At 40.7% G+C, this 27,210-nt stretch overlaps 1 protein-coding gene and 1 long non-coding RNA gene across 2 annotated transcripts in view; both read right to left on the reverse strand.

The window, feature by feature from the left end:
* Positions 1-27,210, reverse strand: part of DDX1 (DEAD-box helicase 1) — a 413,174-nt gene that overhangs the window by 145,596 nt on the left and 240,368 nt on the right. The window lies entirely within an intron of this gene.
* Positions 1,806-20,337, reverse strand: LOC141984526 (uncharacterized). Its single transcript, XR_012638750.1, has 4 exons — positions 20,170-20,337; positions 8,609-8,739; positions 7,784-7,936; positions 1,806-1,866 (listed from the first exon to the last, which is right to left on the reverse strand). It is a non-coding gene; the product is annotated as an uncharacterized LOC141984526 (long non-coding RNA).

The raw sequence follows: 27,210 nt of genomic DNA on the forward strand, positions 1-27,210 counted from the left end.
GAATATAAGAACGGCCATACTGGATCAGACCAATGGTCCATCTAGCCCAGGATCCATCTAGCCCAGTGTTGTCTGACAGTGGCTAGTGTCAGATGCTTCAGAGGGAATTAATGGAACCAGGGCACTTATCAAGTGATCCAGCCATTGACATGTAGTCCCATCTTCTGGCAGTTAGAGATTTAGGGACACCCAGTGCATGGGATTGCATCACTGACAATCTTGGCTAATAGTCATTGATGCACCTAACCTCCATGAACTGATCTAATTCTTCTCTGAACTCAGATCTTTTTTTATATCTCTGTTGATCTGGTGCTGACTTGAAGTAGGTGCAATTCAAGATAAAGCAATGATAGGTTACACTTGTTTAATTAATCATACAAGACAGAATAATGAAGATGTTCTTGTTTCTGCTGCAGCATCTGGAGGGCCTACATAAAGGGAATGCATGGGTCAGGAACAGTTCCTAGGAATTTTGCCTTGGGTCCAATCATCCCATCTGACACTTGGCACATGTGCCGAATAGACTTAAACTCAAACAGAAAGTATACTGAGATGCAATCATTGCAGTGATCTCAGTGAGCACAGTGCCGTTTAGTCCCTCATTTGCAGTACTTCACCCATGAAAAGCAGGCCCAGAGAGGATGTCGGCATGGTGAATAGATCTTACCACATGTTCCCCCCCAGTATACACACAATAAGAACCCAATGATGGAACCCTTACTCATATCAGAGTGCACCTTATCATACAAAGAATCCTATGGTAAGCAATGGGGCTACTTGCATGAGTGCTCACAATTGGGCCTTAAATTAATAAGTACATTACTGTGTCACAACGTTTAGTTTCAAAATATTTGGCATTTCCATGTCACAGCTTCTTTCTAGGCTCGTCGCTATCTGGATTTATGTCACAGTTCTTCCATTAGAACACCAGCAAGTGTAAGACCTAGCAACCTGGCAAAGTAGGACACTGGGATTATATAATTCAGTCTTGGAGAATGGGTGTACGATGAAGGAGAGTCGGAAATCACGTTTCACACTTTTCTGTATTCGGACATTCATCACCAAATTTACTATAAGTTGAAGAGCTCTCCAAAACTATCAACATTTTTACACTTGCACAGTTCTGTAGTGCAGATGCTATGTGTGGTATAGACAAGCAGTCAGACAAACAGCATGCATATAATATGCAGAGCCGAATCATGGTCACACTTGCCACTGGCAAAAAGCCTACCATTTTCAGTGGGACCAGAACTTGGCCCTCTTGCAACATCATTTCTATTAAATGAAGCAACTAATCAAACATCTCACCTTAGGAACTTTTACACAAAATCATGGAGCAAAACAATGTCTGCAGAACTCTATGTATTGGCTAAAACTTTTTAAAATCCTTGTTATTAAGGGCACAAAAAAGAGACAGTAACATCAAAATGCTGAGCCATTTACAATGACATCTTCTTGATAGAATGGGTGGGATGGGCCCATTGTTTTAATGTGAAGCCTTGTCTTTCTTTCTTCCTTCATCTCTCGAGAAGATCGCTGAGACTCTTCCTCCACCCACAGAGTTCCTGGAGAAAACTGTCCATCTTTCAGACAACGTTCAAACACCCCCTGTCATTATCTTAAAGTTTATTTACATTCTTGATTATTCTTGTTCTGGTTCGTTTCCTTTGTTTTTTTCTTGCCAGAGAACCTTACTAGAATGCCTGTCCGTTATTAAGAAAGCAAGTCAAACAGCTGCGAGTGTGGTTCAATGTTTCTGGCACATGTAGTTGGGCATGTAGTTTTCACGTAAGTGTACGTTTTGTGCGCCTCTTCAGATCAAACATAGGTACCAGCCCTTGTACGTCTGTATTTGCAACTTTCAAGCTGTCAGGAAAACAAGTCAGAGAAAAATTAGACTCCTACATATGTTCTCAACAAGATGCACAGGTGTTCTGCTGCACAATTCCCACTGAGAATCCTGCACAAAAATTACATTAATTTGGGATGAGGGGAACGTTGGTTAGGCAGCTGAGAGGTTATTCTTGCATGGATTGTTATTTTAAATAACTGTTAGGGTACCTGGAGCTATGGATGGGTGTTTTAGAAATTACTTTACCTTGTGAACATAAGGCATGAATGTATGTATCTATCTGAGGTACTTATATATGTCCCATCACTGTAGTATATAAGCATCTCACAGTCTTTAATGCATTTGTCCTCCCAAAACACCTGTGAAGTAGGGAAGTGCTATTATCTGCATTTTACAAATTAGGAACTGAGACACAGAGAGATTAAGTGATGTGTCCAAGATCACACAGGAAGACTGAGGGGGAGGAGGGAATTGAAGCCACATCTCTCAAATCCTAGGCCAGTGCCCTAACCAGTGGCGAAGACTTCCCCTCTAGACATGATTGGCATAAAATGAATTACTCTGGAAATGCTACTTGTAGTATGAAGAGTAGAATTGGAGAAAGAGGGTCAGGTTTCAGAAGGGATGCAGTTTGATGTAGCAGCAGAGACTCAGGAATGCAAACTGGGCCAGGTTGCTATCAGAAAAGCACAGGTCTGTCAACATGTAACACTGGCATCTCTACATGCTCAATAAAAATCTTAACTTTGTGTAAACCAAGATTCTAAAATCGATTAGGAACCAGGGGACCTGCTGATAGCACATTCTCCTATACAGTCTGCTTTCTTCACTCTCAACTATGAGCCCTATTTTCCTTTCTACCAACTAGCCATTTGCGCCAAACTCCTCTTCCCTACATATTTTCAGTCTAGAATGCACCACTATGATCATTTAATCCAGTGGTTCTCAAACTGTGGGGTCACCAGGGCTGTCTTAGACTTGCTGGGGCCCAGGTCTGAAGCCAAATCCCAAGGGCTTCAGCCCTGGGCGGCAGGGCTCAAGTTACAGGCCCCCTACCTAGGGCTGAAGCCCTTGGGCTTTGGCTTTGCCCCCCACTCCCCTCCACTCTCCCCACTCCCACCCTATTTTCCTTTCTACCAACTAGCCATTTGCGCCAAACTCCTCTTCCCTAAATATTTTCAGTCTAGAATGCACCACTATGATCATTTAATCCAGTGGTTCTCAAACTGTGGGGTCTGAAGCCTTTGGGCTGAAGCCCTTGGGCTTTGGCTTTGCCCCCCACTCCCACCCAGGGCAGTGGGGCTTGGGCTCCCCCACCCGGGACTGCGGGGCTTAGGCTGGCTCAAGCTTCAGTCCCCTCTCCTGGGGTCATGTAGTAATTTTTGTTGTCAGAATGTGGTCGTGGTGCAATGAAGTTTGAGAACCCCTGATTTAATCTAACCTCCTACATAGCACAGTCCATAGCTCTTCAGACATTAAGAAGAGATCAAATATAATCTTAGTATGATTTGGATAAAAGCAAAAGACGCTGGAGGGTAGGGAAATTGTAGAATGACTTATTTAAAAGATACTTTTGCCCATATTGCCCCTTCTTTCCCTGACCCATGCATTCAAGAAATGTCTGGTTTCTAAAGGCTGGTGAAATTTATATGAATCTACATGGAGGTCAACATGGAACCTAGATCAATGATCTTCCATGGCTTCCCCTGGCTTCAGTATCATGCAAGGTGGTAGGTCAGTTTTGATTAAAAGAACTCAGAGTCAGCATCTTAAAAAAAAAAAAAACAGTGAACAAAGAGAGGTAATTGTTATGTACCAGGAACTGTACAACATGTCATCAGGAAATGTGTGAAGGCTTGTGTCAAATGTAAATGAGCTGGTAGTGGTACCAAGGTAAGTGTGATACAGACAAAGGAGGAAAAATGAAGGGAAAGAAACATAACATTTTTCCCGTGGTTCATTTTTCCTAGCTCCTTTTCTGTTTTAGATGATTTTGCTGCAAATTTTATCACTCTTATTTAAAGATGGTGGCTAATCTAGGCTACACCAAGTGGGGGGCATCTAAGAGAAAAGAGGTTGCCAGGGAGAGGATCAGTCCCCAGAACGAGAATGCTCCCCAGGGGCGGGCTTCTCAGGAGGGACCTGGGGAGGGGATGCACCAGCAGAGGAAATCAAGAAAGAATGTTCCTTGGGGGGAAAGGCTCCAAAAAGGAGGTGCTATGAATGCCAAGTCTCAGCAGAACCTGTCCCCCATGAAATGACTTCACCAGGTAACAGCAGAAGCCCCAAAGCGCAGGAATTATAGGCTATCCCAAGGAAGGATGATCGCAGTTTGACTTCTATGGGGACCTTGACCCAAGAGGAGAGGCCCTTCCCTCAGCTGATGACAAAAGGCCCTGGTTCCAGAAGAATGTTCCAGGTCAAGAAGACCCTGCTTTAAGGGATCTGGAGATAAGTTGATAGACTTAGGTTAACTCAGCCCACTGTCCCTTCAGCTAGAGATACTGGGGAAGGCCTATCTGTACAATGTTCCACCCATGGGTTAAGTAAACTAGACCCCTGGGGAACTGTTCAATTTACATAGTCCCCATTAGAATCCCACTAGAGGAAACTGAGGCATGGATGCAATAGCAGCACTGCACTGGGCTGTCAAGAGGTGCTTCAGGGGCCAGAGCTCCCATTACAAGGATCCTTACTGTGGATGGGGTTTGGAGGAAAGCTAATACAATTGCAGGCTGTATGATCTTTCCATCCTTCTCTGGGGATGGTAGGGGAGCAATATACATCCCACCTACCCATACACCTAGCCACCCACTGCCTGCCCCTTACTCCGCACAGATCCCTGCTTCCACACAGAGCCCTCTGCAGAGGCCAGGATGAGGGGGGGCATTGCCATGAAGACAGATGGTTCTCACTTTCACATGTACTCTGCAGCCGGATGGGGCTCTTCTGCGCAGATCATGGCAGCATGATTAGGTCCAGAATTTGGGAATCAGCTAGGTGGTTTTGCGGGTGGGGTGTTAAGAGACATTTGGAGCACTGGTGGTTTGAAGTTTGCAAATCATTTCAATTTGTTAAAGCAAAACTTGTTCACTAAGTTTCAAAATAATTATGAGGAGATCTGGTCCAAAACAAAAACCCTTCATTCAAATGCTCTCAAACCAAAGGAACTTTAGATCCACCTTTACAGAAAAGCGTTGTAGAATGTAATACATTTTACTAAATGATATAATAGAGAATTTTATCCTGGCAATAGATTTGTATAAATGGCTTAAAAACCCATAGAAAAGATATCTACTAAAATATTTAGCATTTTATAATAATTTCCAGAGGACCTTATTCAATTTATAGAAAATGCTAATAGTTTAGCCACTATTCAGTTTTATAGAGCATTCTGTAAGGGCAGCCCTTGATCTGAACTTTGTGACTGATTCCCTTTCTCGGCGATAGGTTAAACCAAAACCCTGGATCCAAACAGCCCAGAACACAGGTCAAGTTAGTATCCAGATCCAGTTTTGTAACTGAACTTTGCAGCTTGGGGCCACTCTAGTGATTCGATTACAAACAGGTGATGTTTGCTACAGGAAGCCCATATGCAAGGATACTTTTAATTCCATGGAATGCAATTATTAAACTCGAAGCTTAAATGGATTACTTCATGGCCAAGTCATAGACATTATACTCTGGACAGCATGGTACATTTATAAAGTAGGAGTCTTTTTGTGTTTTGAGTGCCTGTAAACTTTTCTCACGTATTTTGTCCCACTGGCCTAACGGTAATGCACTGATACAGGAAGGTGATTTCATTATGTAAAAGGAACAATGGAAACAGAACTCAGACCTCTTCTGAAAAAGCTGTGATATTATGCACTTGTTTGGAAATAGAGCTGGTTACAAGGATTTTACCATAACATTTTTTTCATCCGAGAACATGGCAATTGATATTTTCTATGGGAAAATGTCAATTTCAACAACATTTTTTTCAATATTCAAATCTGAAAATCAGAACTCAAGTATTTTACTTTGAATCAACATTTCAAAAGAAGCAATATTTATCATTTAGTTTTTCCTTAAAATACCATTATCTTTTGGATTTTGGAAACCAAAAATATTTGGTTTTCCATTTCAGTGCTTGGATTTTCAGGGGTATTCTTTTTCTCTTCCCTTTTTTATACTTTTCCTACAGGAAAGAAAGGTGAGAGTTTGTGAAAATGTGGAAAGCACACTTGTACCAGGAAATTGTCACTCTTTCTTACCATTTTCTAATTGGAAAATCTCTTTGGAGTTCACTTTCTATAGGACACAGACTAGGCATATCTGAACGTTTCAGAACAAAAGGATATATGTGGAAGCTGCATGTTGTTTCCTCACTAAAAAGAGAATAACACTTTGCTGTGAGGTATTTTTGTTGATTATATCAATGAATACCATTATGTTCTGTCTGCTGGACACAGCTGCTATTCTAGATTCAGAGATAGCCCAATACAGCGGAGCCACACATTGGCCCTGATTCTCAGTTACTCACTTCCTGCTCTGAGAGCAAGAATGGAAGGCATGGGGAAAAGGTGGTCTTAAACCACCTGTATGATACCTGTACCTTGGGGCAGCCAGAGGACTCTGTAAGGTACAGCCTAAGAAGCACAGAATAACAGTATCACAGGACTCTCTGTCCATTCCCCCTTCCTACCCTTAATGGTGAGGATAATTAGCCATTAGTAATTAACCATTGGAGCAATTTACCAAGGCTATTAGTAGGTTCTCTATCACTGGCAATTTTTAAATCAAGACTGGATGTTTTTCTAAAAGAGGTTCTCTAATTCAAATAGGAATTATCTGGAGGAAGTTCTGTGGCCTGTGCTAAACAGGAGGTCAGACTACATGATCACAATGGTCCCTTCTGCCTTGGAATACATGAATCTGTCCCCTATACCAAGAGCTGGGGCAAAGCTAGTGTAGAGTCTTTAGCCTGCTCTAAACCAGATAGAGATCCTTTATGCAGGGGTACCCTTGGGGAGGGGGGAGGGATGTTTCTGCACCTTTTTAAGTCTGCCAGAGAGGCATATAGCATAACTGAGAAATTGGGCTCCCATTATACTCACGTATGGAGACTTGACTTCTGTTATTCCTTGTTTTGTTTTTTTATCTTTAATGTACAGTAAATAGTTCATGCTGAAAAATTATGATTTCTCACTGTGTGATGAAGACAGGTTTGGATGAATGAACATACTCTGCAGTTGTTTTTTGCAGGTGGGAGCTGGTTGTTTTTTGAGGAGGGGGTTTCTGGAGTGGAATGCAGAAATCTGTGGGAAAATTACTTTTTTGTCATACTGTAAATGAAATCATACTTTAAATGAAAGAGATCAGTACGACCTCTTTGCATAGCCATTTCTGGCAGCATTAACACCAGCGAAAAATAATGCAAATGATTTTATCAGTATCAGAATTCACCACAATAAACGTTTATTTAAAATATCCATGGTCCTCCTTAGCAGATAGAATAGTCATACATTTAAAACTGAATCTGACTTCTCCTGCCTTAAACATTCTAATTCCACCCTGGTATGACATAAATGTTACTACCCAAAAAAAGTGGTTTGATTTGGACAGCAGCTGCCACTGGGAAACAGAAAAACTCTTCTTGAGATCCTGAATTCTGTCCAGACACTCATATCCAAGTGTTACTGCTCAGACATTAACATTATAATCGCACTGATTGATGCACTGAGCCAGTGCTGTAGCTCACATCTTCATGCTCCCATACAGAGTACAAACTTCTGGCATTGCCAAAAGTTTCATACGTTTTTATTAGCTATTTTCTTGTAAAAATTCCAAGCAGACTGACTTTGTTTCTTGAACTGCCCCATAAAATAATAATAAAATGTCTAATCAATCTGTACAAATCGTATAGCCAAAGTTAGAATATGGACTTGCCAGGAAGATGTGTTGTTCGGTAACTTAACACTCTCGTTTGTAATTTTATCCAGATGTTTTCTGTAGATTGCAGCATTCAGGCTCAGAGTTGAGTCAACAGGATGTACAGCTCCCTCTGTCTTATTCTCTCCTTTCTAGGAAGAAGACTCCATCCTATCAAGGAAATAAATATGAACTTAGCTCTGTGACAAAACCAAAATACAGAATAGATATTTCCTGTTCTATAAGTGGGTGTTTGTAACATGTTAGATAGTGTTTGGGAGGATATAGTCCGTGTGTGCCATAAGGAAATGCTGGAGTGAAATGAGCTATCGCAATGGTTTTAACTTTCTTGTATCTAATTTTAAACTTTCTGTTCTGTATACACACAAATATCTTACTGGGTTTGCTCTTAGTACCCTAGTTTGTGCACACCAGTGTAATATTTCTATACCTTTAATTTTGCTTGAACCAAAGCGAACTGATCATTTACAAGGACAATATGGCATATAGAATTTTATTCATTGAAATTCTCTTTGGATAAAGGTCTAGGAGAGTGGAGCTCCTGACCGCTAAATAACTGCATGCATGTATTTACCCAACAGGTATGGATCTATTTTCTTACACTCTTCCATTGCTGTTGTCTTTTAATAACTACCCACTGCAGTTCCTCCTTTCTTTTTTGTTTCTTGTATCCTTACTCCAAATACTAACCACTTTCTCTATTAAAAAGTGTATCTCAGTGGCTTGACCTATAGTGCCACCCATCTACCTTCTCTTCCTTTTATCATCCTCCTGTCTAGATTGCATGCATCATAGCTGACATAGCGGTTCTGAGAATCATACCAGAAGGTTTCAGTTTTGTCCAGTAGGTCATAATCCCTGTCATTCATTATCTCCTCCAATGTGCCATCTAGTTCTTGGATATCCAGTGGGTCGGTGTTTAGGAACATGGAAATACCTAAATATTCATTTATCTGAAACAAATAGAGATATACAGTCCGTCTCTGGTCATTGTAGTGATACCCAAAGGTGGATACTGTATTACTGCCCCTGACAGCTTTTCCATAGCAGATAGTGTGGACAAAATTAAAGGATGCTGTCATTGTTAGCAGATCTGAGATTTGACCTCTGTTGAGTTTTTCTCCTCATATGTTTCCCAAATTCACATAGCTCTTTGTACAATTTTTTCCCTAAAAACAAATCTTTCAGAGCTTCCTTTTTCTACAAAATAAAAACAGTCATCATTGAACCCAGGGTCTGAGCGACAAAATAAATAAATAAATAACAAGTTGGTGTGTGCATGTGATGGAAGAAACATTTCTTTAACACAATGTTATAAAGCCCAGTTTTTAATCCATTTAATATATGCCATGGTAATTATATATCGTTCTAGTTTTGTAATCAAAATGTCGTGCGGTACAAAGTCAAACACCTAGCAGAAGTCTAAAGGGTATGTCTATACTACCCGACGGATCGGTGGGCAGCGATCGATCCAGAGGGGGTCGATTTATCACATCTAGTCTAGATGCAATAAATGGACCCCCGAGCGCTTTCCCGTCAACTCCTGTACTCCAGCACCGCGAGAGGCGCAGGCAGTCGACGGGGGAGCAGCAACAGTTGACTCACCACAGTGAAGACACCGCTGTGAATAGGTCTAAGTACGTCAACTTCAGCTATGTTATTCATGTAGCTGAAGTTGCATAACTTGGATCAACTCCCCTCCCCCCCCCGCCCAATGTAGATCAGGCCTGAGTATATTACATTAACACTATTACTTTTATCAACCAAATTTGAAAACTCATCAAAAAAGATATGAAGTTAGTTTGACCGCATCTATATTGCGGAATCCCATGTTAATTGGCATAAATTATATTATCCTTTAATTCTATATGAATCGAGTCCCATATCAGCTGTTCCATTATTTTGCCTGGGATTGATGTCAGCCTGATAGGCCTATAATTACCAAAGTCTTTCTATTTATCCTTTTTAAATATTGGCACAACATTAGTTTTCTTCCAGTCTTCTGGTACTTTCCCATAGTTCCAAGATTTACTCAGCAGTAATGGTCCAGCTTGCCCTCAGCCAGCTTTTTTAAAACTCTTGAATGCTAGTTCTCTGAAACTGCTGATTTAAAGATGCCTAACTTTAGTAACTTCTGTTTAACATTCTCCTAAAGTGGAATGAAAAGAGTGTTATCATCATTATATGATGAGACAAAATCTGTTTTTTTTCCAAATATAGAACAGAAATATTTATTGAACATTCTTCAGCCTTTTCTACATTGTTATTGATACTTCTATCATTTCTGTCCAGTAATGGACCAATACCATTGTTGGGATTTTTGTTTTTTTTGTTTTGTTTTGTTCGTCATATACTTTAGAAAAATCCTCTCTCTTATTGTCCATAACTCTGCTGGCCTTAGATTTGTCCTTGTGTTCCTTTGCTTCCCTTATCAATTTTCAACAATTCCTAGCCTCTGATTATATTCATTATTATCAACTTCCCCTTTTTTCCATTTTTTAAATTGCTATTTATTTTTTTATAGAAGCCTTCACTTCCCTTCTAAACCTCATCCATTTTTTTAAGCAATGCAGCCTTCATCCTTGATTGTGGGATTCTGGCATTTTGGGCATTTAATAAATGTTCTTAAACAATTCCCAATGATCATTTACATTTTTATGATTAAATTATTATTTCCAGATGACTTGGATCATAGTTGTTTTCAGCTTTATAAACTGACCTTTTTAAAGCACTAAATATATATTACTGATTTGAACTTTACATATTATAAATGAGATCAAGTCATGATCACCTAAGATACAATTAATTGTTAATTCTCTGATCAGTTCCTCTTAATCTATCAAAACTGGGTCTAATATAGAATTCCCCTGAATTGGTTGCAACACTTTTTGAATTAGGAAATTGTCATCTATAGTATCTAGACGTTCCAGGAATGTTTTAGTACTGGCAGCATAAGTCCTCCAGCATATCTCACTCAAAGTCTCCCATGATCACATAGCTTTTTTCCAAAATATAAGAGGTAGGTGCATAAGGAGCCAGTTATCTTGTTCCCTAATTTGATTTGGTGCTCTGTAGCAGACACCAACTAATACCTTATCTTGTGCTTTATCCGTTAGGGCAGTGTTTCCCAAACTTGGGATGCCGCTTGTTCAGGGAAAGCCCCTGGCGGACCAGTTTGTTTACCTGCCATGTCCACAGGTTCAACCGATCGTGGCTCCCACGGCTGCGGGAAGCGGCGCGGGCCAAGGGACGTGCTGGCCGCCGCTTCCTGCAGCCCCCATTGGCCTGCAGCGGCGAACCGCGGCCAGTGGGAGCCACAATTGGCTGAACCTGTGGACGCGGCAGGTAACCAAACCGGCCCGGCCCGCCAGGGGCTTTCCCTGAACAAGCAGCATCCCAACTTTGGGAAACACTGCATTAGGGCATTGATCCATAAGCATTCAGGATCATTCTTGTCCAAGTTATCAGTGACTGGGAAACAGGTAATGCCATTTTTGACACAGAATGCCACTCCCTCTCCCCTTTTGCCCACGTGATCCTTCCTAAACAGGTTATAACTAAGGCTACGATTTAGTCATGGGTATTTTTAGTAAAAGTCATGGACAGGTCACAGGCAATAAGCAAAAATTCATGTCCTGTGACCTGTCCTTGATTTATACTAAAAATACCTATGATTAAATTTTGGGGGCAGGGAAGGGGAGAGCCCTGGGCAGATAGGTGCGGGGGGCACTGCTGTGGGGCTGTCCGGGGGTGCCGCTGCTGGGGAGGGGCAGCTGGGGCCAGCTGGGGACTGCGGCTGCTCTGGCCACCCTAGGACGGCTACCAGGGTCTGCTGGAGCAGTGGCTGGTGTGGCTGTTCTGTGGGCCACCTGAGCAGCTGGCCCCGGAGCCAGCTGCAAAAGTCTGTAATTTCCATGACCTCCATGACAGACACGGAGCCCTAGTTATAACCATTGATTTTTAACATTCCAATTGTGCAAAACATCCCACCAGGTTTCAGTAATACCAACTACATCAAAATTTTGCTCATAAATGATCAATTCCAGTTCCTCTCGTTTGTTATCCAGGCTCCTAGCACTAGTTTATAGGCAATTAAATAATTTCTTCCCCTTTGGTTCCTTGATTATTTTGTTCTCAACATCTTGATTCTGTGCTAAATGATTGCTCATATTCCCCTTGTTTTACTATCCCCTTTTGTTATTCATTTCATGCTCTCCTGACTGCTCCAACTAGCCTGTCTTCAGAAAGCTTGCTTACTCTTCTATTGAAGTACAGGACATCCAAACTACACCCCCTATCTCCATAGAGGTGCACCAATGTTCCATAAAACCAAAACCTTCCACCCGATACCACTTATCTAGCCAGTGGCTCACTTCCAAAATCTTCTGTCTTCTTTCATTTGTGGGAAGGAAGGGTTTCAGAGAAGATCACTTGGACATTTTTCTTTTTCAGCACGCTTCTGAGTTCTCTGAAATCAACTGTTGTTTGTGAGATATCCTTCAATGCAATGTCATTCCTGGCAAAAGGAACCATCACCAGTGGATCTTTGCCTGTTGGCTTCAGAAGTCTATCCAATCTTAGAGTGACATCTCAAATCTTGGCTCCAGGAAGACAATGCACTGTCCTGCTGTCCACTTGTCCCTTGCAGAATGTTCTTTTGATTCTTCTGAGTATTGAGACAGAATACATGATTTAGTGGCCCCTTCTGGCCTAAAAAACCTATGAATCATTAACCAGGAAGACCCTTATTATGAAAAATACTTCTCTGTCTATATAGCCACAGTCATTGCAATATCATATTGACACTTCCTTAACTGTTTTGTTGTGCTTCTCTTGATTTTTTCAGTCCATTACTTTTTTTTCTTTCCATTCCATCAAAATTGAACATAGTCCTCAAGGAGCTGTTTTATAAAATGTTTGTTTAATAGCCATTTTAGAGAATGTCACACTAATATTTTCTATATTATACCATAGTTACATACTGAAACACACATCATCATTTGGCTAGCCATCTGACCTTCAAAATCTGTTCCCTATCAGGATCCTACTAATTCAGAGGCCATCAGGGTAAATGAGAAGTTTCATTTACTAGTCAATATGGGTCAGATTCTGCTGTCTTGGTCATGCCAGACCCCCATTATTAATGGGAGTGTATTCACTCTTTATTAATTGTTAAATAAATGAGACTTTGGATTGCAGGATTTTCTCCAAGGTACATTGCACTTCATTTATTTAAATTACATTACTTCTGCTGATGTGCTCTGAAATCCCTCAGATTGCTTAAATCCTGCAAAAGTATTAGTTTTGTGTCACTGATGAATTTTACCACTTGGTTGTCCACTATTTCTTCCAAATCATTAACAATTACATAAAAAAACCCTGGTCCCCATTTTGGTCCATGTGATGCCGAGGTATTCATTTTTCTCTGATGTAAGAAGCAGCTGCTAATTACAATGTTGGAATACTAATGCAGTCTAATGGTAATTTGTCTATGTAAAAATGGTCCTCACTTTATTTGCTCTTTCCAGTCACATAATTTGTGATTGTTGCACAGTGTCTAATTTAATTTCAAGATGTCTTGACTTCAGCTACCTCAAGTGTCACAGAGTAATTAGCAAACTGTTGAAACACCAGTGTTACTTAGACCCAGTTTGTTGTATGAAGAAAAGAGTTGTATGCATTCATAAGAGTGCCTATACCATTTAGTTTGAACCATTTTCACTTTACCCACCTCTCCTCCTCTTTGCAGAGTTTCAGTTCCAAATGTGAAATTTTTTAAAAAATCAGGAAAGAATTTTCAAAAGTTTTTAAGAGTTTGTTAAACAACATTTTCAGTCATGAATACGGAAAGTGCTAAACAAGCTGTCAGTTTGCCTTAAAGATGTACAACCCTTTATAGAAGCAGTGTATATAATCAGTGACCTAATCAATGCTAATTAATAACATAATAATAATAATTAATAATTTAAGTCTAGGACTGTTCAGCTTGGAAAAGAGGTGTCTGAAAAGGATAGGATAGAGGTCTATAAAATCATGGACAGTGTGGAGAAAGTGAATAAGGAAGTGTTATTTACCCTGTCACATAACACTCAAACCAGGAGTCACGCAACAAAATTAATAGACAGCGGGTTTAAAATAAACATAAGGAAATACTTCTTTACACAATGCACAGTCAGCCTGTGGAACCCATTGCCAGGAGATGTTGCAAAGGCCAAAAGTATAACAGGGTTCAAAAAAGAATTACATAAGCTCATGGTGGATAGCTCCATCAATGGCTATTGTCAATATGATCAGGCATGCAGCCCCATACTCTGGGTGTCCCTAAACCTCTGACTGCCAGAAGCTGGGATTGGTTGGCAGGGGATGGATCACTCTATAAATTGCCCACTGTTGTTCACTGCCTCTGAAGCATCTGGCACCAGCCACTGTCAGAAGACAGGATCCTGAGCTAGATGGACCATTGGTCTGACCCAGTATGGCTATTCTTATGTTCTTAATAATGCCTATCTATCTTAAGGTTTTGTACTGGTGGCCATCACTGTAATATCTAAATGCTTCTTAGGTAAATCAGATTGGTTAAAAGAGGTTCCCAGTGGACTGCATGATGTCATCAACTTTCCTCCCTTCTCTGGTTATCAATGGTAAGCTCTGGTTGGTGTAGGCTTTTTAGGCAGGTAGGATGCAGTTGTCATGAACATCATTCTGGTTCTGATGGAGAAACTTTATGAAAGAGGAAGGTATTGCAGTGTGATCAAACACCAGATTAGTCTACTTTCCTCTAGAAGTTTATTCCACTGTCAGAACCCCTTGGCTTGAAGCTGCCTCTTGAGCACTTTGTCCAAGGAGATGGAAATATGGGATGAAATCTTGGCCCTGTTAAGTCAATGACAAAACTCCCATTGGCCTCAGTAGAGCCAGTATTTCACCCATACCCTTTAAGGTAGCCCGGATGTGATCAATTAACAATTTTGAGAACCAAGACCACATATTCTAAATTACTAGACTATAATAGGTTGTGTTTCTATAGGGCCTTTTATCCCAAAGGATAGCACTGCACTCATGGCCCAAGCTTGTAGTGTGATGAAGCTAAACTCCCACTGAGCTGAGTGGGAGTGCTGCTGAAGAAGGGACAATGGGACTGGGCATGTACCACTGAACTACAGACACCTCTGAGATGTATTGAAAGTGCCAGGATATCACACCAAAGATAGGGAAGTGGAATGTTATTAGACTAGCTCTGTTTAATATCCAAGTTGAGTAGTCATGAACTTATTTTTAAGGGTGCCCCTTAAGACCTCACTCATATTACAATTTGCATAACTAGTTCTTTATATTGGAGCAGAGTTCTCTCAAGACCATGTCCACAATCAAAGTTAAATTTTACCATGTCAAAACTTATCATGACAGTACACTGGCATGGCCAATGTAGGCAAAGTGGCTAGTATATAGTCAACCCAACATATAAAAATAATTGGGAAAACAAGGAATAGCATTCACTAGTCCTCACTTGCGAAGCATTAAGGAAAAGAATTTAAATAACTTTCACATATATCAAATACAAGGAAATGCCTTTTATTACTATAGCACATGCAATTTAAAAGCTTTTTCCTTTGATAGATACAACTGATATAACAATATTTACAATAAAACTATTTTTCCAAAATGTGTTTCCCACAACAACTACCAATTCGCCAATACTGGGGAAAATATTTTAAATTGTGTGACTCGTTAATTATGCTTTTAAGTATCTAGGGTGGGATTTCAAATGCATGTAAGTTATTATTGAACAGAAGTTCTACTGACAGTCAATGGAACTGTGCTCCTAAATCACTTGGGTGCTTTTGATGACCCCACCCTTAGAGAGCTTTGCCTGAAACTTGTTCTGGGCTTATATTAATTTAAATGACCTGTTCCAAACTATCCACAAACTGTCCAGGTGAAATAGCCTCGCTGAACTGCTTCAGTAGTTGCAAGCAGCAGGTTTTGGCAAATGTTTTCAGAAAACAATATACTTAGGAAACCAAACCACATAATGATCCTTCTCAATAACAGTTTATATGTTTTTTCCATCACTCTAGTATACATGATGAATGAAAATCTGACTCCATTTTGAAGGCAATGGCAAAACTCCCATTGACACTAGCGGGGCCAGGATTTCACCCAGTTAGTTCTGCAAGTAAAGGAAAAGGAAACAGTGAGGAAAGGAGATTAGGGGAAAGTCAGAAATGTTTGTTTTATGAACTAGCTTTATCTTAATTTGAAAAGAGAGACCACTTTCCCACCCATACTTTTATGCCCTTTCTAACCACAGCACCTCCATAGACATAAAGTATGTCCACATGAAAACATTTGTGAAACAGTTTTGGCCTAATAATAATGCTGTGTATGTGGGTATGCTGAGGGCTTGATCAAAAGCCCATTGAAATCAATGGAAAGACTCCCATTGACTTCAAAGGGCATTGGACTGGGCCCAAGATCATTAGAGGAGATGATTTTGAAGTGCCATCAGTATATTTTTGTTTCTCCAGTGCTGTGGCTTGTCTTACAGACAGAAAAACCAAATTTGGGGATAGTGGAGTTGAATGCTATTGTGAAAAGAGATCTGATACCATTTTCCCTTCACAAATAGCTCCATACAATAGAGGTACTTCATGAGGCTCTAGGGGCTGCACTTCAGCTTCTCTGAGATACAAATGGACTGGGGGGAGAAGTGGCCTTCCATGTGCACAATTACAATTGACCATTTAAAGCTCCAAGCTAGAGGGAAAAATAGACATTGCCGTAAGTCAAGTGATCAAATTACAGAAAATCAACAAACCGAAGAGACGCCATATGAGAAGAGACATCCTTTTGTGTAAGTTGTTTCATGGAGAGAGATTTTAATGTGCAGGGAGGTGCTGAATACTGTGCTCAAGGCAACAGTGTGATATAGAAACTGTTTCTGTTTATATGGAGCTATTTTAGTACCTCCAGTCCTAGAATAGTCATTCTGGGTTACTGAGGGCCACTGACCCGGAAACTTATGAAAGACATTTCTGTTTGGAGAGTCGCTTGGAGAGGTTGCTCAAATTAGTCAACATCTTTCTGAAACAAGCAGTGGCTGTGTGTGTAAGTTGGGAGAAATACCTTGCTTCAAACAACAATGCTTACTTTCTCATGGGAAAAAAATGTGTGAACAGAACAGAAATGCACTACCGCCTTTCCATCTGTGTCCAGGCAAACGAAAGCAGGCAGTCAGGTGGCTCCTTTCTTACAAAAGCAACAAGTTGAGCAAGCTAATTACTGTTTAATATTTCAAACAGGATGTTTGAAGGGGGCATTTAATTATCCTGTCAACATCTATTCAAATAAACAAAGGGGATTTAGAACATTTTTTGGATCTACAGGCTTAAAAGGGATGCCAAACATTCTAGGGCACTAAACCTCTTAGATCTCCTGTGTAATGTGGCATAGTAACATGCTTCTATTGACACTCTGCCTTGTATGTGAAGAGGTGCCTGCCCTATTGAACACCACGGTGATGTATCTTGAGGAATGGGCCTGCCTTCCCCTTCGCCCCTCAGACTGCTGCCTAAATTGTGTCTTGAAGATTTACTAAGGAGTAAAATGTTCAAAGTAGTGTATGAGGATTTTAGCTAAGCACATCCCTTTGAATTTAATGTAATGGCAGTTGCAAGCAAAATCCCATGGCACATTTTGAAAATATAGAGCGTACCTGCGACACTCTTCTACTACACTATGTTCAATAAGAATAGCCTATCCTGAGCTATGTGATGCCTTTGTGAAAGTCCCAACTGAAGATGGCTATGTTAATGGCCAGTCAGGAATGCTTGCATCTACCTTATTTATTTATATGTTTATTTAGATCTTATATTTAAAATTAAAAAGAGAAACTAAGTGATCCCGTCACTGATACCCTCATTCTCCTTCCTCCTTTCTCTTCTGTTGTTCGTTACACACACTTGTTGTGTCTTGTCTTAAATTACATTAGAAACTCTTTGGGACTCGGACAATGTCTTCCAATATGTTTGCACAGTATCCAAAACAATGACTCTCCAATCTTGATTGGAGTCTTTGTGTGCTGTCATTATGATGTTATTATTTACCAGTTGGAAGGCAAATCATTAATGTCAAAGGGCTGGATCCTGCAAACTCTTACAGGTAAAGTCTATGTGGACAACTTCTGGATTTAACCTAAGCATGTGTCTTCAGGACTAGGACCTAAATCATTAGAACTACAGCATAAAGTATGGGGAACTCTTGAATTAGAATCCAAATTTTAATAGACTACAGAGTATCAAGAGTATAAATGACCAAAGGATTCTATGGTTTGCCAGGTCTCAGAAGGTAAAGATGATTGGGCCTAGTCCCTACCTGAAAGGAAACATAAAAGCAAAACCATGGTGCTGCAGGAGTAAAACTAAAACCTGGGGGAGGTTGGTTGATTTGTGTGGGGAAAGAAGAGTCCCAGGGCATAGGCCCAATGTAGCTGGGGAAGGCTGGGGCCTACTAGTGGAAGGATCCAGGAAAAGCCATGGACTTATCTGGAGGTGAAGAAACTGGGGCTGTGAAGAACTAGGGAAGGTTCCAAGGGTATGTGGGTATACAGTCTTCTGATGTGAGAGAGGTTTAAAGTGCTAGGAGTCTTATGGATGTGCAGGGGAAGGGTTTATGATCTTGGAACATGGCAGAAAGTTGTGTAGCCCTGCTGCCTGTCCCTGAATCATAGAATATCAGGGTTGGAAGGGATCTTAGGAGGTCATCTAGTCCAACCCCCTGCTCAAAGCAGGACCAATCCCCAACTAAATCATCCCAGCCAGGGCTTTGTCAAGACTGACCTTAAAAACCTCTAAGGAAGGAGAATCCACCACCTCCCTAGGTAACCCATTCCAGTGCTTCACCACCCTCCCAGAGAAAAAGTTATTCCTAATACCCAACCCAAACCTCCCCCACTGCAACTTGAAACCATTACTCTTTGTTCTGTCATCTGCTACCACTGAGAATAGTCTAGAGCCATCCTCTTTGGAACCCCCTTTCAGGTAGTTGAAAGCAGCTATCAAATCCCCCCTTATTCTTTTCTTCTGCAGACTAAACAATCCCAGTTCCCTCAGCCTCTCCTCATAAGTCATGTGCTCCAGCCCCCTGATCATTTTTGTTGCCCACTGCTGGACTCTCTCCAATTTGTCCACATCCTTTCTGTAGTGGGGGCCCCAAAACTGGACACAATACTCCAGATGTGGCCTCACCAGTGCCAAATAGAGTGGAATGATCACTTCCCTCGAGCTACTGGCAATGCCCCTACTTATACAGCCCAAAAAGCCGTTAGCCTTCTTGGCAACAAGGGCACACTGTTGACTCATATCCAGCTTCTTGTCTACTGTAACCCTTAGGTCCTTTTCTGCAGAACTGCTGCCTAGCCGCTCGGTTCCTAGTCTGTAGCAGTGCATGGGATTCTTCCATCCTAAGTGCAGGACTCTGCACTTGTCCTTCTTGAACGTCATCAGATTTCTTTTGGTCCAATCCTCTAATTTGTCTAGGGCCCTCTGTATCATATCCCTACCCTCCAGCATATCTACCACTCCTCCCAGTTTAGTGTCATCTGCAAACTTGCTGAGGGTGCAATCCACGCCATCCTCCAGATCATTAATGAAGATATTGAACAAAATCGGCCCCAGGACCAACCCTTGGGGCACTCCACTTGATACCGGCTGCCAACTAGACATGGAGCCATTGATCACTACCCATTGAGCCCAACAATATAGCCAGCTTTCTATCCACCTTACAGTCTGTTCATCCAGCCCATACTTCTTTAACTTGCTGGCAAGAATACTGTGAATGACCATATCAAAAGCTTTGCTAAAGTCAAGGAATAACATGTCCACTGCTTTCCCCTCATCCACAGAACCAGTTATCTCATCATAGAAGGCCATTAGGTTAGTCAGGCATGACTTGCCCTTGGTGAATCCATGCTGACTGTTCCTCAGAATTGATTCCTTGAGGACCTGCTCCATGATTTTTCCAGGGACTGAGGTGAGGCTGACTGGCCTGTAGTTCCCAGGATCCTCCTTCTTCCCTTTTTTAAAGATGGGCACTACATTAGCTTTTTTCCAGTCATCTGGGACCTCCCCCAGTCGCCATGAGTTTTCAAAGATAATGGCCAATGGCTCTGCAATCACATCCACCAACTCCTTTAGCACCCTAAGATGCAGCGCATCCGGCCCCATGGACTTGTGCTTGTCCAGCTTTTCTAAATAGTCCTGAACCACTTCTTTCTCCACAGAAGGCTGGTCACCTCCTCCCCATGCTGTGCTGCCCAGTGCAGCAGTCTGTGAGCTGATTTTGTTTGTGAAGACAGAGGCAAAAAAAAGCATTGAGTACATTACCTTTTTTCCACATCTTCTGTTACTAGGTTGCCTCCCTAATTCAGTAAGAGGCCCACACTTTCCTTGACCTTCTTCTTGTTTCTAACATACCTGTAGAAACCCTTCTTGTTACTCTTAACATCCCTTGCTAGCTGCAACTCCAAGTATGATTCGGTTTTCCTGATTTCACTCCTGCATGCCTGAGCAATATTTTTATACTCCTCCCTTGTCATTTGTCCAATCTTCCACTTGTAAGCTTCTTTTTTTGTGTTTAAGATCAGCAAGGATTTTACTGTTAAGCCAAGCTGGTCGCCTGCCACATTTACTATTCTTTCTACACACCAGGATGGTTTGTGCCTGCAAATAAGGATTCTTTAAAATACAACCAATGTGGGTGTATTTTAAATGCACCAGTGTGGCTAGTAAGCCCTGGGATCTCCTCTGCTGTATTGCAGTAGCTCCTAAAGACATTTTATTAAGTGCTGCACAGACACATAGATATTGTCCAAATACACAGAGAGAACATTAGGATTTTGGGGGGTTTGTTGAAAGGATTGTTGAAGGTGAGGAGGCAATGGTAGAGCTGCAGAGCCTCCTGGACACTTCCATGTCATGAGGAGCTCAGACATGAATTCAGTGTTTTAGATACTCATCGAAACAACCTCTGAATCCATTGCACCATTATTTGTGTATGTATTTTTCAAATGTTTCTGGTGATTTTCTGTGAGTTTTTGTGTATAGTTTTGCAATGGGGAGGCTGGCTCATATGTACTCGTATTGTTGATGCTGGTTTTTTACTGTAAGCTTCCATAATATATGTAGTTTTGCTCAAATATGTGAATTCAGGGAACTGTGAGACTTTAATGTAAGGTACCTGTCTATCTACTTCTATCATTCTGTAAGAATTCCATATTATTTTATTCATTTATACAGTTCATATTTATTTCAGGAAATCTTAACTATAATATGCTTATTATTAATAAAATGAAATATAAGTCCTTAAAAGACATGAGTTCACTAGTATGTTATCCTTGAAAAATCCCATTGTAGGCTCCAAATAGGTTAATAGGCTCCAAAACCTTGAGATCACATGCATTTTTCCATTTGAAAAGGGCATTTCCAACACCTTTTAAACTTTTTTTAAACTGAAATACCTTTTGACATTGCAAGTGGAAACACAGTCTGTAACTTTTTTGTTCTTTGAAATGTGGCATGTGGTTTGAGTTTTAAAGTTTATTTCCTCTTGGTCTAATGAACCTCTGAAAGTGATTAAACAGAAGAAAGACAGGTTAAGCTAATGACATTTTATCAGAGGAAACACTATCAAATCTAATGCTAGCAAAGCTATTTTTGTAGGTTCCCAAGATTTCTCCCCAAAAATATTTATTTATTACTGTTGTAGTAATCCAGAATTCTGGGTTTTAAGTACATATCACCCAAGCTTAGACAATGTGGAAGCAGTGCTTAGAAAAAAGTACATACACAGTGTTCATAAGTAATCTTTGTAGGAATGGTGCTCCAATCTGGTGGCCTGCTTTTATTTTTATGTTGTATTATCATAAGTGAAACCTTGTCCAACCCAAACTCAGGGAAACTCTATCCAAATCAAACCTTCATCTCTTGTTTTGATGACCTTTTAAAAAGAAGTGGGTTAAGTGCATTCAAAATGCTTTATCATTAGATCCTAAATCCCCAGGGTGGGCAGAAGATTAAACTAAGTTCAAAGTCCATTCATGTTTTAAGAAGATGTAGAGATGTGATAAGTGGATGGCAACTGCTTGAGTTGCTCCAATCGTGGCAATATTTTGCTGTGCCACTCAGGTCCTGTAGGCAAGTGATATGAATTATCCTGCATTATCTAAGTTAGAGGATGCTAGAGCATGCTTATTATTATTTGTATTGCAGTAGCATCCAGAGGCCTCAATCAAGTGTCAGGGTCCCACTGTGTTAGGCACAGTATGCACACATGACAAAATATGGGGCCTGCTCCAAAGTGCTTACAATCTAATTATAAATCAAAAGTGGATACAACACACAGTTGGTGGAAGCAGAAGGTGATATGACTGATAGGTGTACAAAGTGGTGGTCAGCTCACAACCAGCTACCCAAGTATTGTCAAGTTTTTCGTAGGCATAGTGATGTGTTGCACATTAGTGTATTGACAGGAGTAGCAGTAGTATTTATATTATGGTATTACAGTCCTCCACCAAGATTGGGGCCTCTTTGTCCTGGGCACTGTACAAATGCATAATAAGAGATGGTCACAGCCATGAAGAGCTTACAGTCAAGCTGAACAAAAATGGAAGGGGAAACAAGCTATCGGGAGGGTCTGCAGTGTGGTTGTAGCTGTTTTGGTCCCAGGATATGAGAAACAAGGTAGGTTAGGCAGTATCTTTTATTGGATCAACTTCTGTTGGGGCAGGTACAAGATTTCGAGCTACACAGCTCTTTTTCAGATCTGGAGAAGAAAAACACAGTGTCTGAGCTAAATACAAATTGGGACAGATTGTTAAACTCGAAATTAACAGATTGTTAAACAGAAGGGGTAAAATTAACAATCTGACCTAATTTGTATTTAGCTCAGACAGTGATTTTCTTCCCTAGACCTAAAGATCTGTGTCACCCACAAACTTGTACCTTCCATCAACAGAAGTTGGTCCAAGAAAAGATATTACTTTACCAACCTTGTCTCACAGCTGATCAGTGACATCCTTAACATTTGGTGAAACATGAAATTTTTGAGAAACAAAGTTTTTCACATATCAGCCTGTGAAATCAACTTTGAGGATGAAGAGTTGAGATCCAAAGTTTTCACTCCCACATACCTCTGCAGCACCCTCACTGTGGACTATATAGCTAAGTAACTGTAATTCTTTTTGTTTTTCTGGATACAGCACATTTACATTTCTAAGCATTCTCCCTGGCAGAAGAATTCAGTAGCTGTGTTGTTTTCAGAGTTGCTGCAGACTATAACAGAACACACACAAACAAACACACACACACACACACATTGCGCTCTCTCTAGGAGATGTTACATTTGTTCTCTTGTGTTTTTTGTTTATTTAACTCAAAATAAAAGTCATTTTATGGTGAAAGAACAGTGCATGTTTTTCTTTTTGTATATGGAGTGTAAACTCATCTATATCACAATAACCAAGAAGAACCTCCCTAAAAAATCATGCTTTCCAGATTTTATAGTAGTTTCATCCGCAGCACAGTCCTCAGGGGGACAACCTGTTCCTCAGTTTTTGTCCTCCCAAGGTTACTCAGTTCCTGTCTGCTTATTTATTCAAGTCAAATTAGCCATACATTCTTCTGCAGCATCTCTTCTGAGGCTGGTTGCATGCAGAATTGTTGAGAGGTGCCCAGCGATAATGAAACTCTGCTGCTGATTGTAAACTTGCCCTCTCAAATTTATTTGTGACCTCTTGATGATATTCATGCTGCTCTTGAAGCTATAATTCTCCCTTTTGCCTGAGTGCTTCCTTTTGTCATTGATACTACTGCTACCATTCTTCTTCATTGGGTACAGATGCCTCCGCTGAAAAGAGCAGACTTCGGAGGGCAGTTGCCCTTAGGTCATGGTACACTAAATGTAATACAGGCAAAAGAAATATGAAACCAGCCATGACTCAATAAAACTGTGTCAAGTGAATGTTTGTGGGGGGGCTATCCTTCGGACCAGAGCACATATTCACAGATGGTGTGCTTTGTATGTGTGCTGGAAAAAAAGAACAAAGTATGTGCAAGCAAATGTCAAAGACAAAAGTCAGCTAGTTATTAAACAGGGTAATCATGGGTACGTCTCACAAACTGAATTGCCTGCATATTTTTTTAAGTATTGAAGGACAAAAAAATTAAAACTCATAGAAGGAAATACCTTATTCACACAACATACTATTAGCCTGTGTAACTCTTTGCCACAAGACACAATTGAAACCCGCAGCTTAGTAAGGTTCCAAAAAGGATTGGATATGCTTGATATCCATAAAATTGTCTAGTTATACTCTAAAGACTTTTAACAAGACAAGAGTTCTGGAAGGGTTGGAAACCCTCATGCTTCAGGGCATAAGCCAACCTCCAAGTGTTGGGCATTAGGAAGAAACTGCTTTGCAGACCAGGTATTGCATAACTGCCTACTGAAGGTTTTCTTGCCCCTTTCCGTGAAGTAGCTCACTCCGGCCATGTTAGAAGCAGGATACTTGACAAGATAAACCACTGACTGGTCTGATCCAGGGGGACAGTTGCTAGAAACTCCATCCCTGGAAGACTGCAGGGTTTGGCCTCTGTTAGTTAGTCCAGTGTGTTATTTCCAGTGTTTTGCTAATTCCCTTTGAGAGGACTGTGCTTTCATGATAAGGAAACAGCAAAACTGTTCTGCAAGAAATTGGAAACTCAGGGTGAATCTCTGGCTCCATCAAAGTTAGTGGCAAAACTCCCCTTAATTTCAATGGGGCTAGGATTTCACCCTTGATGTTCAAAATTGTTTACACCTGTTGTGGCAAATATATGAGCATAGTCCAGCAGAAATGGTTGGCTATGCTTTTTTTAAATAAAACCCTACATTTAAAATATTTGTAAAACTTCAGTGGTTGCCATTGTTTCTATCCAGAGAGAATTCTCTCAGGATACCCACGAGGAGGGTTTTCACCCTGGCACCCCTCCCCTGCTTGTAATGCAAGACAAATTACCAGAATGTCTCCTGATCACATTCCACATACTTCTGTCATCAGGAAAAGTAGGATTTAATTGAGAGTCCGGATACTGAGGGTGGTCAAAAAAGCCACTTCCAAGATTCAGAGATGATGGAAAAGAACCCCCTGCTTGTCCTCATGGGTGACCTTTCATTTGAGCTGTCAGGTTATCACAGATCCATCTGTAAACAAAGGAATAGCAGGTTCCCTGGGCAGTGTCAGGATCACACTCAGTGTGACACTGTGTTTGGATGTTCAAAGAATCCCTCTCTCCTTGCTTTCTTTTCCAGGCTTAATAAAGGAACTGCTAAAACCCTTGTAGCCTGATAAGATGACAAGACAGTCTTTTAGTGTTATTGATTGTACACAATAGATGGAATGATGAATTATTTCCTATAGTACTTTGAGTGGGTTTCATCATTTCAAGAGATATACTAGAAATTCTGGGTGCAAATCCAGTTCTTAAACTTTCAATAAAAAAAACAGTCCTTCATTAGGCCAAAGGATTGTAGCAAGACAGTAGCTTTTGCCTGAAACAAAAGAGAGGGACTTTGAGAGTGCATGATCTGGCTGGGATCAGAAATTATAACACCTAAAATAATCTCTGGATTGCTACCAAAAAACACTGCCAACTTAAACCAAACGTGCAAAATGAGCGACTCAGAGGCCAAATGGATTCCACATGTATTAAATTCAGCCTCTGGCCACCATCTTCATATATATGAGGATAGAGGTAATCAGCTGCAGGTCTTTTTGTTGTTGTTGTTGAACTGAAAAACACGTTTTAATTAAGGTACAAAGAGACTTACAAGTGCAAGCCAATAGTTTGAATGGGTGCATTCAGTTCTAATTTTAAAATAATGTAATTGAATACCAGATGAAGTACTACAGAGACAAGGAGGGTGAGGTAATATCTTTTATTGGACCAACTTCTGTTGGTGAGAGACAAGTTTTGAGCTTACACAGAGCTCTTCCGCTGGTCTGGGAAACACTCAGAGTGTCACAGCTAAATACAAGGTGGAACAGATTGTTTAGCATAAGTAGTTAACACATATTTCAAGGGACCATTCACGGTGAATTATGTTAACTACTTATGCTAAACAATCTGTTCCACCTTGTGTTTAACAGTGACTCTGAGTATGTTTCCCAGATCTGAAGAAGAGCTCTGAGTAAGTTTAAAAGCGTGTCTCTCTCACCAACAGAAGTTGGACCAATAAAAGATATAACCTCACTCACCTTGTGTCTCTAATATCCTGGGCCTGACACGACTCCATCAACACTGCATGCAACACACTAAGTACAGCCCTGTAGCAGTTCCTTGTATGGCAACATTTGGGCACCCCTGGCTTAAATTAATAACTTTGAAAGCATCAGTGTTGAGTCTCACTCATTTGTATTTACTGACCATTTTCAGTGTTTTCAGTAATGGAGTTCAGCCAGACCCACGCTTAGAATAAGGCCTTTTCATGAATGTTGTCAGTATCTCAGATCCTATGAAATTTCCCTACCCTTATTTTCATCAAATCCTCTTAACTTAAATCTAAATGAAATGAGTTTTTTCCCTAGCCACTTAATTGCACTGATGATAGTATGTTATTATTATTAGATTTTTAATTCCAGAAGCATCAGACCTCCCATATAGCACAGAGCATAGAGCTTCATCCCCCCTTACCCCTGTATTGAGCCCAATAACTTGTGCGTGACAAAAGCATACCTTCCAGACAGCAGCTAGTCTTGATTTGTATTTGTATTATTTATACTGCAGTAGTGCCCAGGAGCCCAGTCATGAACCAGGACCACACTGTGCTAGGTTCTGTACAAACAGAAAACCACATGACCCTCCCTGCCCTGACAATTTTACAATTTAAGTATAAAATGAGACCGAACAGGGAAAGACAGACAGAAGGAGCACTGGGAAACAATGACACAATACTGGTCAGCCTGTTTAGATGAGACATCATAAAGTGACTGCAAAAACGATCCCTTCCGATTCAAGATTTGGTTTCACGTCTGTATTTCAGTCATATCTCCTTACAAAACGTACTGACAAAACCAAATGCCTGCTGCTGCTATCCCTACAATACAGAGATGGAAGAGTATGAGCTGGATTCCATCCCACTTTGTGCACCATCAGCTGAATTCTCAATGAAGGACCTTTGCTGTTCGTAATGGGAGAAAAACACAACAGGATTTTCAGATCCAAGGTTGAGTTTTGGTTGGAAGATGCCCAACACCCTCGAACACACTGCAAAGATAAATAATAGTAATATAATAATAACCCACTGCCTACCCTACTTTTCATTTAGACCATATGGCCTAGATTCACAAAGGAACTTAGGCACCTAAAACCCAGATATAGGTCCCTGAA

Source organism: Natator depressus, chromosome 3 (genome assembly GCF_965152275.1).
Source record: "Natator depressus isolate rNatDep1 chromosome 3, rNatDep2.hap1, whole genome shotgun sequence".
NCBI lineage: Eukaryota > Metazoa > Chordata > Testudines > Cheloniidae > Natator > Natator depressus.